Source organism: Anomaloglossus baeobatrachus, chromosome 1, assembly GCF_048569485.1.
Source record: "Anomaloglossus baeobatrachus isolate aAnoBae1 chromosome 1, aAnoBae1.hap1, whole genome shotgun sequence".
NCBI lineage: Eukaryota > Metazoa > Chordata > Amphibia > Anura > Aromobatidae > Anomaloglossus > Anomaloglossus baeobatrachus.
This window is the reverse complement of record NC_134353.1, coordinates 832,397,138-832,409,518: the sequence shown is the minus strand read 5'-3', so window position 1 is coordinate 832,409,518 and position 12,381 is coordinate 832,397,138.

Here is a 12,381-nt window from a genome sequence, read left to right as displayed (position 1 = left end):
GCCTTTATGAGTGTAACAGTCTCACGACCTAACAATTTTAACAGAATGTGCATGAGGCCCTCCTTTATGTCTAATACAGGATGCATTGGAGTCCCTCTTCCTTCTAATTTTTAGCAGTTGTTGCATTGTCCGTATAAGCACTGTGAGGTTTAGAATCCCTCCTTCATAAATTAGAGAACATGTCTGACACATGCCCAGATAAGGTAGTAAAACATTAAAATTATATTTCCTGCGACTGCCGGTGGGTGTAGTTTTATTTACGCTTATACTATGTCATCTAATGTAGCCATAGGCGATGAGGAAATTGGGCTAGAGATGGCCCAGCTATAAAGTCTATGTTCACACTTTGCATTTTTGCAGCAGTTTTTTTCCAGTGTTTTTAATGCGTTTTGTGTAAATTAAAAGCTGAATTTTACAGCAACAGCAAAAGCAGTGATATTTCTTAAATTTAATGCACACAACTGTTTTTTTTTAATGACTGAAATGGAACACTGGCGTTTTTGAAACAAGCAACTGAAAGCAAAGAGAGTGCAAAAACACTATTTGTGAACATAGCCTAAGGAGTCAAGGAGGTGTTTTATTTCTCTTTTTTATTTTGCCCTATATACAAGACTTTATCTAGTATAGACTGTTTCTTAACATTTATTGTAGGGAAATCCCTTTTAGCTTTGGTTTTGTATGTTTTATTATAACTCCGTAAAAAAGGTGTAATTTTTTGACAATATTGTTTTCAGCACTTATCTGAAAGTCAGAAATGTGTCCAGGTGTCTTCCCTATGCTGTTCCCATTCCATTTCTGCGGTGTTTCCATCCATTTCAGTGATTTTCATGCCCCTTCCAGACCTTCTGTTAGGGTCTACTGGAACAATGCTCGGGTTTCCTATTGACTTCCATTTTGCTCGTTACTTAAGATGAGCACTAGAGCAAATTGCTTGACTCAAGTAACGAGCACTCGAGCATTTTTAGTGCTCTCTCACCACTATTTATCACCATAGTATAATTAGGTAGCCATTTCTTAGAGTGAGAGGATGAAAGACTAAAAAGTATTAGCTTCCTAAAATGGGGACAATTAGATGTAATGGATTTCTTGAGCTGTTTGCTTGCAGATCTCTGTTTCTGACAGACTTAAAATGTTACTATGTATCTAAACTGATGTTGTCAGCTAAGCTAAGATTATTATTGCCTGTGACATATCTGAATCTTCTGTCTCTTCAATCATAACACCCTTTCTAATGATACAGAAATCTGTATGAGGACTTGCATTTCATGGATAAGAGCTATAAAGAGAGAGAAGGAGGCTAGTGGTGAAGCAGTTCATGCAGATGGTGGTGGGAATGGTCTTGAGAAGAGGAATCTGACCTCTATGTCCTTCAATATAACTCATCTTTACAGTCAAGGGTGTTTTACATCATCACACTAGATGGATTTAGTCCTCAACTACTTATGACCCCATATCAATTTACACTTCATATTTTGGAAAAAAAAAAAAAAAGACAACTTATATGACACTTGGCTCTACATGTTATGAAACACAATCAGTCCTCAATGTAAGAGACATCTAAGATGAAAGAAGAACTGTATCTACTAAAGATGAAAGCAAAAGAGAATTTTCTCTAGGAAAACATAACACCTTGACCACAAAAACGTTATGCGTGCGGATGGGGAGATAAATGGGGCCATACTATAATCTTGTGGTCATGGGACTTTTTTGTTGGAGTACAGGAAGATATCTTCCATAACCAGCTACACGTGTAAAATAGAAGAAGTAGATTCTATGCTAGACTATATAGCCTCCTACCTACATCTCTGCATATACTACATATGAGACCATAGCGAGATTGGAGAAAAAGGTCTTTGCCACCTAGCTTGTACTTAAATAGCAACTATACTTTCAACAAATTTTACAATAGCACAGGTGAATAAAAGAAACTTTGTATTATATTACAAATCTGCTTTTTTTCCCCACTTTTTAGGCACTTAATCCCCTCCCCTGCCTCCTGAACTAATCATCCACGCTGAAAAAAATAGCTCAAATCCATCTTGCTCATACAAGACAGAGTGTCAGCTAACAGACTACACAGCCCATTATACTCTATAGAGAAGAAAGGGTAAGAAGGTTTGAGGAGGGAACTGTGAAACAAGGCAGAGGAAGACACAGAAAGATGATACTAAACTTTTTAATAAGTCTTTTACTTCATCCCAGTGTTGAATTCATATCTTTGCAGTTCATTATTGCAGTAAAATGTCCTGCATGCAGCTGCTGAAGCTTTGTCAGCTAAATGAATACAGTATAAGAACTACCATTTGCACATGAACACATCACCAGAACCATCAACAATATATGAACACAGCACCAGAAGCATCATAAGTCCATGAATAAAACACCAGAACAACCATCAGGTCATGAATACAGCACCACAACCACCATCCGTACAAAAATACATAATCAGAACCACCTTCAGTATAGGAATACAACACCAGAGCCATTTTCAGTACCTGAATACATCATCAAACCACCATGCATGTAAGAATGCAACATCAAAACCTACATCAGTACAGGAATACAGAAAAATCATTAGTACATGAATACATCACCAAGCTTAGCATAGGTGACCAATTGCAATGTGAGTTCAGACCCTGGCATATACATTTGTATAGCATAAACCTTCAACTCCCAGTAAATCCTTAACAATTCTAGGGAGATGCTGGCAGTTATTGTCACCAGCAATCATCAAACTGCAGTCTATACAGGAACCATAGTAGTGATTAAATGCAGTCAGAATCACAAATACATATTTACACAAAGGTAGCTTATTGTTAAATCTCTCAATGGAGATATTCTCATCACCTTTGTCTCCATCTGGTAGAGATGCTATGGTGAATTTTCAAATTCACAGCTCATCTCTGTCAACTTCTCACACCCCAACACAGTACTGTTAAAAACAACAGCGTCATTCTAATGTTGCTTAATATATATATCTGGTTACGATGTGCTACTAAATAATAATTGCCTCTCGCTAGAGATGAGTGGACCCATGGAAGTTTGGGTTCACCGGATTCGCCGGACTTTAGTAAAAAGTTCGGTTCAGGACCCTGACTTGACCCGAACTTGACCCTAGCCCCCAATCCCCATATAAGTCAATGGAGAGCCCAAATTCTGTGCTGTAAAATGTCCACAATAAGAGTAAGGGAGCTGTAAAAGGAAGTGCGACGCCCTGGACTAGCCAGGTTGTCACAGGTAGGCCCTTACACAAGCACCTTCTTCCCCCTTAATAAGGTGACAGCAGCCAACCTACAAAACCCTTGTCACCTCTCTCAGGGGGTCAATGGGCACACCAGGGGGGCGGGCCAGGTGGTTGGCCATGCCCACCTATGAGTCCGGAGAGCCTGAGACAGGACACACAGTAGTTGAGTTTTGGACTGTGAAGTGGAGAGTCAAGTTCAAGTGCAGCAGGCCTGAGGTCTCAGGCTTGCAGTGTTAACACTGACCGCTGCTGGGGTCGTAGCCCTGGTACCGTGGCAAGGAGGCAGACGGTGGTGGCCGCCTGCAGGAGCTGGGACTACAGCCGGTGGAACCGTAAGGACCGGGGACGGGTGGTGGCCCGCTGGTAACGAACCGGGGAACCGATTTGAAACCGTAGCACCAGGAGGGGTACTCAGACCCAGTATGAGGCCCAGAAACAACTGGACCAAGTCGAATCAACTGATTGAGGACTGGACTTTAGGCCCTTTCCCACCTAAGACCCGACTGAAGACAACAGCCCAACGATAGGGGTAGAAAGCCACCGTGCAGGCATCGAGACCCCACGGGCCAGCGTCTGCGGGCACACGGGCTCTACTGGCATACATCAGGCTGGGGAGCGGACTACCATTGCTCAGGCATAGGAGTCATCATTTTCTACAAAAGTGAGGTGCAGGAGAAAGGCGGACACCATCAACCTGTAAAGGGGAAAAGCGCAGCTGGCTGCGGGCACCGTCCACCATCTTGTTTGTTTTACCAGAGACTCCAGCGTGCTTGTAATAGTGAGTACAACAGTGCCTTCGGGCCATGCGCCGCACCGCACCGACACGCCAGCACGCATCATCCATTCCCCTGCCTCAGCACCTCCCTCGGGCCCCCGGGACTATCATTCCCCCTAGCCATGGAGGGGTCATCACCAAGCTGCGCAACACCATCCCCGGGAGCCTAGTCAACGGCAGCGGTGGTGTCGATCCATTCACCACAACCCGTGGGTGGCGTCACGAACCTAATCCCCAAACAACCACGGCCCCGGCCGTGTACCTCTCCACCGGACACCACCCCTCACGTAGCGCCAGCAACTCTCTTTCAGAGCGACGTGACCCCCCCGGGTCCATGAGGAGCTCGAGTCACCCACCGACGATTACGGATCCGAGCAGCTCGGCAGCCGGCCGAGCCCCGGGGCGGTACAGAAGCAAAATGGGGGCAATTGCCCTGCAAACAAATGTGAATAGATTAAAAAATAACGTGGGCTCCTGCCTATTTTTGATAACCAGCACAGGAAAAGCAGGCTGCAAATACTGGCAGGCATGCAGCTACATTTAACTCATCTAGTGCTCTTACTATCCTTAAATGTGTCTAGCAATAACAGACTATGAAGCTAATATTAGTGCCACATGAGTGTGGCTGAGCAGAAAAGCCGTTTGAGCTGTTGCATGAGGTATGAGGGCTCTCAACCTACCAGGGCTACACCTGTCACTCTTCCACCTCAATATTTCCTATGTTAGATAGTCTATGAAGCTTATGGCTGTGCCACAACAGTGTGACTCCACTGTAGAATGGTTTAAGCTGTTTTGGCAGCTTTTGGGCCTCCCTTAAAGTTGTTGTCTATGACTTTGTTTCTGCCTTCCTTTGAATTCAATGGGATTCAGATATGTTTGTTGAACTGTTCGATGAACACAGATAAATTCAATGAACATGAACTGAACCAAACCTTAGGAGGTTTGCGCATCTCTAATTGTAGGTCACTACCAGTCAGCAGTAGGTACGGAAAGATCTCAGAATAAAACTCTATAAGAATCGATGGACGTCGTGGGTCTCTTTGGACTGCATTGGAACTTTGAAGATTTATTTTGAATTAATGAATTAGTGAATGAGGGTGTTTATTCAAAAAAACCTTTTTTCCCCCTGAGTCTGTGGTTTTTTAACTCTATACTTGCTGGGTTACTAATGGGGGTACAATTCACAGCTAATATCAATCCCACATGTATCAGCCCAATTACCACCACATCACGACAATTGGGAAGAGTCGGATAAAGTGACAGAATTTGCGCATTTAATGGATGTGCCACTTCTGTGGCAGCTGCGGGCTGCAATTTTTAGGCTGCGAAGAGCCCAATAGCAATGGTCCTCTTTACCCTGATAATACTAGCCCCCATCTGCCTGCTTTACATTGGCTGGTTATCAAAAAGAGGGTGGGGGGGCACATTATTTTTTAAAATTATTTAAATAAATAATTTTAGAAAATGACGTGCGATCCCCTCTAATTTTGATGACCAGTTCAGGTAAAGCTGAGGATTGCAGCCCCTGGCTGTCTGTTTTGCTTCGACTGGTTATCAAAGATAGGCTGGACATCATGTAATTTATTTATTTATTTATTCATTCATTCATTTATTTATTTATTTAATGTTCACAGCATACAGGCATCTTCTGTATGCAATAAAGCTTGTTGTTTGGCTAAAATAAAGCTTGTTATTTATTATCCTCTAATACAAAAAATCATGGTTTAATTGGGCTCCACTTTTATATTTTGAATTTATAGCTGATTCTGCCAAAATCAGTGTCATCTGCTGATGACTGTGTAATGTTAACTTTAAGACATCTTCATTATTAGGATGCATATATTTCTCTAAAATACTACAGTATATTGATTCTACGAAATGAAGATGATTCAATATAATTTAGATGATAAAAATAATATTAAAAATAGTGGCACACCAGACTTTTCACTTTACAAATGCAGAAGATGCTTAAAAATGAAAATGGGAAATTAACTTAACAAGTTCAATTATTTGCACAGGATGAGGTAAATGTTATTGTAAGTTATAAATAGTGTTGATACTTTCACTTATACATGAATTTAGCATCAGATTTGGCAATTACCTTCTGCAATGTAGTCATGTAGTCATTACTGTATATACTTGACACATAAGTATATACATTTTGTACTATTATAGACACTTAGATCTTATAAATAGGTTTCCTAGTACACCAACACCCCAGTAATTACATTTCCTTACACGCTAGATATTAAAATTCCCATAACAGGTGTAAAATTCTCACTTTATTAGGCCATCCTCACATTTTCCTACACTTATTAAAGTGTCCATACACTGTATGTTAGTATTGCAGGCAGATAAGGTGTGTGCCAAAAATCTGTATACATGTTACCAATGGAAATTCATCCCATTATAATAGTTTGGAAATTTCAAGCTCTTCGTTGACAGTTTATAGCATTATTCATTCAGAGATAATGTTGAGTCATTTTACAAGTACTCTGCTTCATTTACCGTGGATTAATTTATTAATATGATGTTTTATTCTCCATATTCCATAAAAATGTCTAACAGTTGGCCACTTCATGCAGAAATAAAGAAAATCAAGAGATGACTGCGTAGACAGAAACAGTTAAGTTCACCTACCTACCTTTCCATGTCCTAAAGGTTGGACCTGCACTTAGCAGAAATTTATGGGATAAATATTAGATATTCTGAGGATAGACCATGAGTGTCTAAGGTGGTAAATTTTTATAATATGAGCACTATATTCCTTTGATCACGAATCATGCAAGAAGAAACTTGTGTGGTGATACATATCCTAAAGGATCTAAAGGGGAATGTTTTTCCATGTGAAAAGTGCCAATTTGGCTTATTTGACTTATATTTCATGCAATCTCATCTCCTAATTTAAATGTGCAAATTGCCTTTTCAGAGATTAAGAAAACAAGAACTCTAGTGCCACCTATTTGATGTATATAGTATAAATTTCACCGCACTCTCCAGGAATTTTTCATGCAAAACGTGAATTTTATTTAGACAGATGGTGGACAGTAGAAGGCAAGGCAAGGGGAATAGCGATAACCAATCAATTGACGCTTCGACTGGTAGGGTCTTTGTCACAAAATATCGCTGAAAAATAAAAAAAAATCAAGAATAAGTATTAATGTACACCCTAAAAAGTGTTTATATAATATATATATATATATATATATATATATATATATATATATATATATATATATATATATATATATATATATATATATATATACAGTGCCTACAAGTAGTATTCAACCCCCTGCAGATTTAGCAGGTTTACACATTCGGAATTAACTTGGCATTGTGACATTTGGACTGTAGATCAGTCTGGAAGTGTGAAATACACTGCAGCAAAAAAGAATGTTATTTCTTTTTTTATTTTTTTTTTTAAATTGTGAAAAGTTTATTCAGAGGGTCATTTATTATTCAAAGCCTCAAACCACAAGAATTCTGTTTGGTTCCCCTAAAGTATTAAGAAGTATTTCAGGCACAAAGAACAATGAGCTTCAAATGTTTGGATTAATTATCTCTTTTTCCAGCCTTTTCTGACTAATTAAGACCCTCCCCAAACTTGTGAACAGCACTCATACTTGGTCAACATGGGAAAGACAAAGGAGCATTCCAAGGCCATCAGAGACAAGATCGTGGAGGGTCACAAGGCTGGCAAGGGGTACAACACCCTTTCCAAGGAGTTGGGCCTACCTGTCTCCACTGTTGGGAGCATCATCTGGAAGTGGAAGGCTTATGGAACTACTGTTAGCCTTCCACGGCCTGGACAGCCTTTGAAAGTTTCCACCCGTGCCGAGGCCAGGCTTGTCCGAAGAGTCAAGGCTAACCCAAGGACAACAAGGAAGGAGCTCCGGGAAGATCTCATGGCAGTGGGGACATTGGTTTCAGTCAATACCATAAGTAACGTACTCCACCGCAATGGTCTCCGTTCCAGACGAGCCCGTAAGGTACCTTTACTTTCAAAGCGTCATGTCAAGGCTCGTCTACAGTTTGCTCATGATCACTTGGAGGACTCTGAGACAGACTGGTTCAAGGTTCTCTGGTCTGATGAGACCAAGATCGAGATCTTTGGTGCCAACAACACGCGTGACGTTTGGAGACTGGATGGCACTGCATACGACCCCAAGAATACCATCCCTACAGTCACGCATGGTGGTGGCAGCATCATGCTGTGGGGCTGTTTCTCAGCCAAGGGGCCTGGCCATCTGGTCCGCATCCATGAGAAGATGGATAGCACGGCCTACCTGGAGATTTTGGCCAAGAACCTCCGCTCCTCCATCAAGGATCTTAAGATGGGTCGTCATTTCATCTTCCAACAAGACAACGACCCAAAGCACACAGCCAAGAAAACCAAGGCCTGGTTCAAGAGGGAAAAAATCAAGGTGTTGCAGTGGCCTAGTCAGTCTCCTGACCTTAACCCAATTGAAAACTTGTGGAAGGAGCTCAAGATTAAAGTCCACATGAGACACACAAAGAACCTAGATAACTTGGAGAAGATCTGCATGGAGGAGTGGGCCAAGATAACTCCAGAGACCTGTGCCGGCCTGATCAAGTCTTATAAAAGACGATTATTAGCTGTAATTGCAAACAAGGGTTATTCCACAAAATATTAAACCTAGGGGTTGAATAATAATTGAACCACACTTTTATGTTGAAAATTTATTAAAATTTAACTGAGCAACATAACTTGTTGGTTTGTAAGATTTATGCATGTTAATAAATCCTGCTCTTGTTTGAAGTTTGCAGGCTCTAACGTATTTGCATCTTATCAAACCTGCTAAATCTGCAGGGGGTTGAATACTACTTGTAGGCACTGTATATATATAAATATATATATATATATATATATATATATATATATATATATATATATATATACACACATATACAAAATTTACATAAATATACATTTATATACAGAATACACAGTTCAAGTATCTAGATGCTGTCAAGGAGCAAAAGACATTACACAAAAGACATGAGACAAACATCATCCTTGATGGGTAATCAGTAATCAAAGAAGGAAGTTTGTGTAATACTGTATATATCAATCACCATTATGTTGAGGGGATGAGTAAAATATTACCTTTTCTGAATGCAGTAAGGGCGCTCCCACACCTGTGTCCCAGCTGGTCTGTCAGAGTGTGTATCTAGATGAATGATCTTAGTCTTAAATAGCCCACTCATGAGGTGGGGGATGTGGTGAGACAGTCACATGGTATATGTGATGTTACGCCAGTCATGTGGGCATGGGAGGTGCCGAATATAGGAAGCGAGGGGATTGTTTGAGCAAAACACCAACTTGTCGGCAGGTATAGAGGGCTCGTAGTTATATCTGGAAGTGCTGGGGGGGAATAGATGTGAAATAAAATAAATAACAGCGTTCATGTATTAGAGTTGAGTCACATGGTGCGGGTGACGTCATCCAGATCATGGGGCGATGAGCACAGGCCAGAGGGCGGACTAGGAGGTCACATAGTTAAAATGAGGTGGCTGTGGGTGTGGGCAAGGGGATGGGTTAGAGAATTACATGGTTAGGTGACGTCACTAACGTAACTACAATTGAAAAACATGCTTTAAAAGAATCTAGCCTCTAATGACAAAATAATAGTTAAACCAGCAGATAAAGGGGGCGCCACCATTATAATGGATCGCACGATGTACCTAAAACAGATTTTAAGACAACTATCCGATACCGCAAGCTATAAGCAAATTACCCGAGATCCCACTCCAAACATTAGAGAGAAAATTAGAGAGACACTACAAAGATATCTTGACAACAACACGATTGATCAAAAAATGGCAACTTTTCTTACAAACCCCCATCCAGTCACACCAGTTTTTTACATTCTACCCAAAATACACAAATCCTTAACGGAACCCCCTAGTAGACCAATTGTGGCGTCAACAGACTCCATTCTGTCACCACTATCCATATTTTTGGAGAAAATACTGACCCCTCTCACCAAAGATTCCCTATCATTTATTATTGACACTAGTCACTTTCTTTCTAAAATTAAAAATTTGAGAACCATCCCACTTGACAGTTTCTTGATATCTCTGGATGTCAACAGTCTATATACCTCAATTACACATACCAAGGGACTTGAAGCAGTAAGACACGCTCTTTCCACCTCCTCTTTAGGACATGACTCTAAAAACTTTTCTCTTGAGCTACTACATCTCATTTTACATGAGAACTACTTCATGTTTGGCGACGATTTCTACATACAGACCCGCGGTACAGCGATGGGCTCGAACGTAGCCCCGGAGTACGCTAATCTATATATGTCCCTCTTCGAAGAACAGTATATCTACACTCATGATCTCTTTCAACAATATTCAGGAACCTGGTACAGGTTCATTGTTGATGTTTTTGGTACAGTGGATGCTAGGTCCCTGGTCTACAATTAGCGATCATGCATTTATGATCTATCATATGGAAAGGTGTTAAACATTCTTTATGGAAATACAAGTGCCTCTCAATAAATTAGAATATCATCAAAAAGTTAATTAATTTCATTAATTCAATACAAAATGGGAAACACATATTATATAGAGTAATTTCAAGTGTTTAATTTGTTAATGTTGATGATTATGGCTTACAGCCAATAAAAACCCAAAAGTCACTATCTCAGAAAATTAGAATAATTACTACAAAATACCTGCAAAGACTTCCTAAGCGTTTAAAATGGTCCTTTAGTCTGGGTCAGTAGGCTACACAATCATGGGGAAGACTGCTGACTTGACAGATGTCCAGAAGGCAGTCATTGACACACTCCACAAGGAGGTTAAGCCACAAAAGGTCATTGCTAAAGAAGCTGGCTGTTCACAGAGTGCTGTATCCCAGCATATTAATGGAAAGTTGAGTGGAAGGAAAAAGTGTGGTAGAAAAAGGTGCACAAGCAATGGGATGATTGCAGCCTTGATAGGATTGTTAAGAAATGCCATTCAAATATTTGAAGGAGATTCACAAGGAGTGGAGTGTAATGACTAATATATGTGTTTCTTTTTTTGTATTGAATTACTGAAATAAATTAAGTTTTTGATGATATTCTAATTTATTGAGATGCACTTGTACTGCTTTGAGTTGAGGCCTACACAATGGGTGGAGTCTGAGGCTCCAGACAACTCGCGCCTACAGGTTCTTCAGCACTAAGTTGATACTTATCTTGTGATGCTCTGATCTCAGCCTCTAGTGACTAATAGAGGTTACTCTTCTGTCGTTGGAAGATAACAGATTGAGCGGGTTTGCTTTAATGGTTTCTTACGAGAGAGAAAACAGAGAATTTTCTATAGATAGTTCCAGTAAAAACTGAATATTTCCCTACTTCCCAATAAGCACAGACAAAAAAAAAAAACAACTAAAAAATATTGTCAAGAAAATGTTTTATTACTGAATCAGCAGACTGTAAATCTGTGAATGTATTCAGAATGGGAATTCTAAAATCTAATATAACAATTTCATTTCCTGCCCTTAACGAGAAAACAAGTCCTCATCGTCCGCTCTGTTATTTCTGTCATGCTAATCAGGCTCCATTTCTGATATAACTTCGACGCGTTGATGAGATTATGCAATGAAACCCTCATAAATGTACAATTTAAGCAAATATTACAGGCAGATATCATTGTTAGTGCATTCGTGATTACAGAATATCAGAATAACTGCACATGATATTACGGAAACAACATATTTTGTTTTGGGCTGAATTAAATTTTGATAGTATTATTAAGAAAGATAGCAAATTGCATTTTTAATTTTCTTTTGGGTTGATAATTAGGAAAAAAACACTTATTGATTTGAGCTATGTATTCATACAGTAGGAATATCTGATAAAGTTAATGAACAAGAAATACCCTACAGAGATAAAAAAAAATATATAGCTAACTAATTAATAAAAAATAATGAATGGCTGCACTAAGAAGGGCATTAGGAAATTGCATTAACTTATTGATTTCACTATACAGTGTGATACTGGTGCAATTCACGTAAACAGAATAAAAATCCAAAATATGAAATATTTGGCACATTTAGGGTTAAATTGCTATGGTTGGAAAGATGGTTGCACAGTATGACATGAGAATTAGAGGCAAGAGCTCAATAGTAGAAAGTAATGGAGTGAGTCATGGGGGCTGTCAATCTTCATGTCTGTTCTCATCGCCAATTCTCTACATAATCTAGATATTAACAATGCCCTTAAGGCAGTGCTACTCAACCTTTGTCATTCACAAAGCCACTTTAGCGATGAGCTGAGGCTGTTAGAGACACATTGAAATGTTCTTTTGTTTAATCATTACATTGCAGCTTGCATTATTC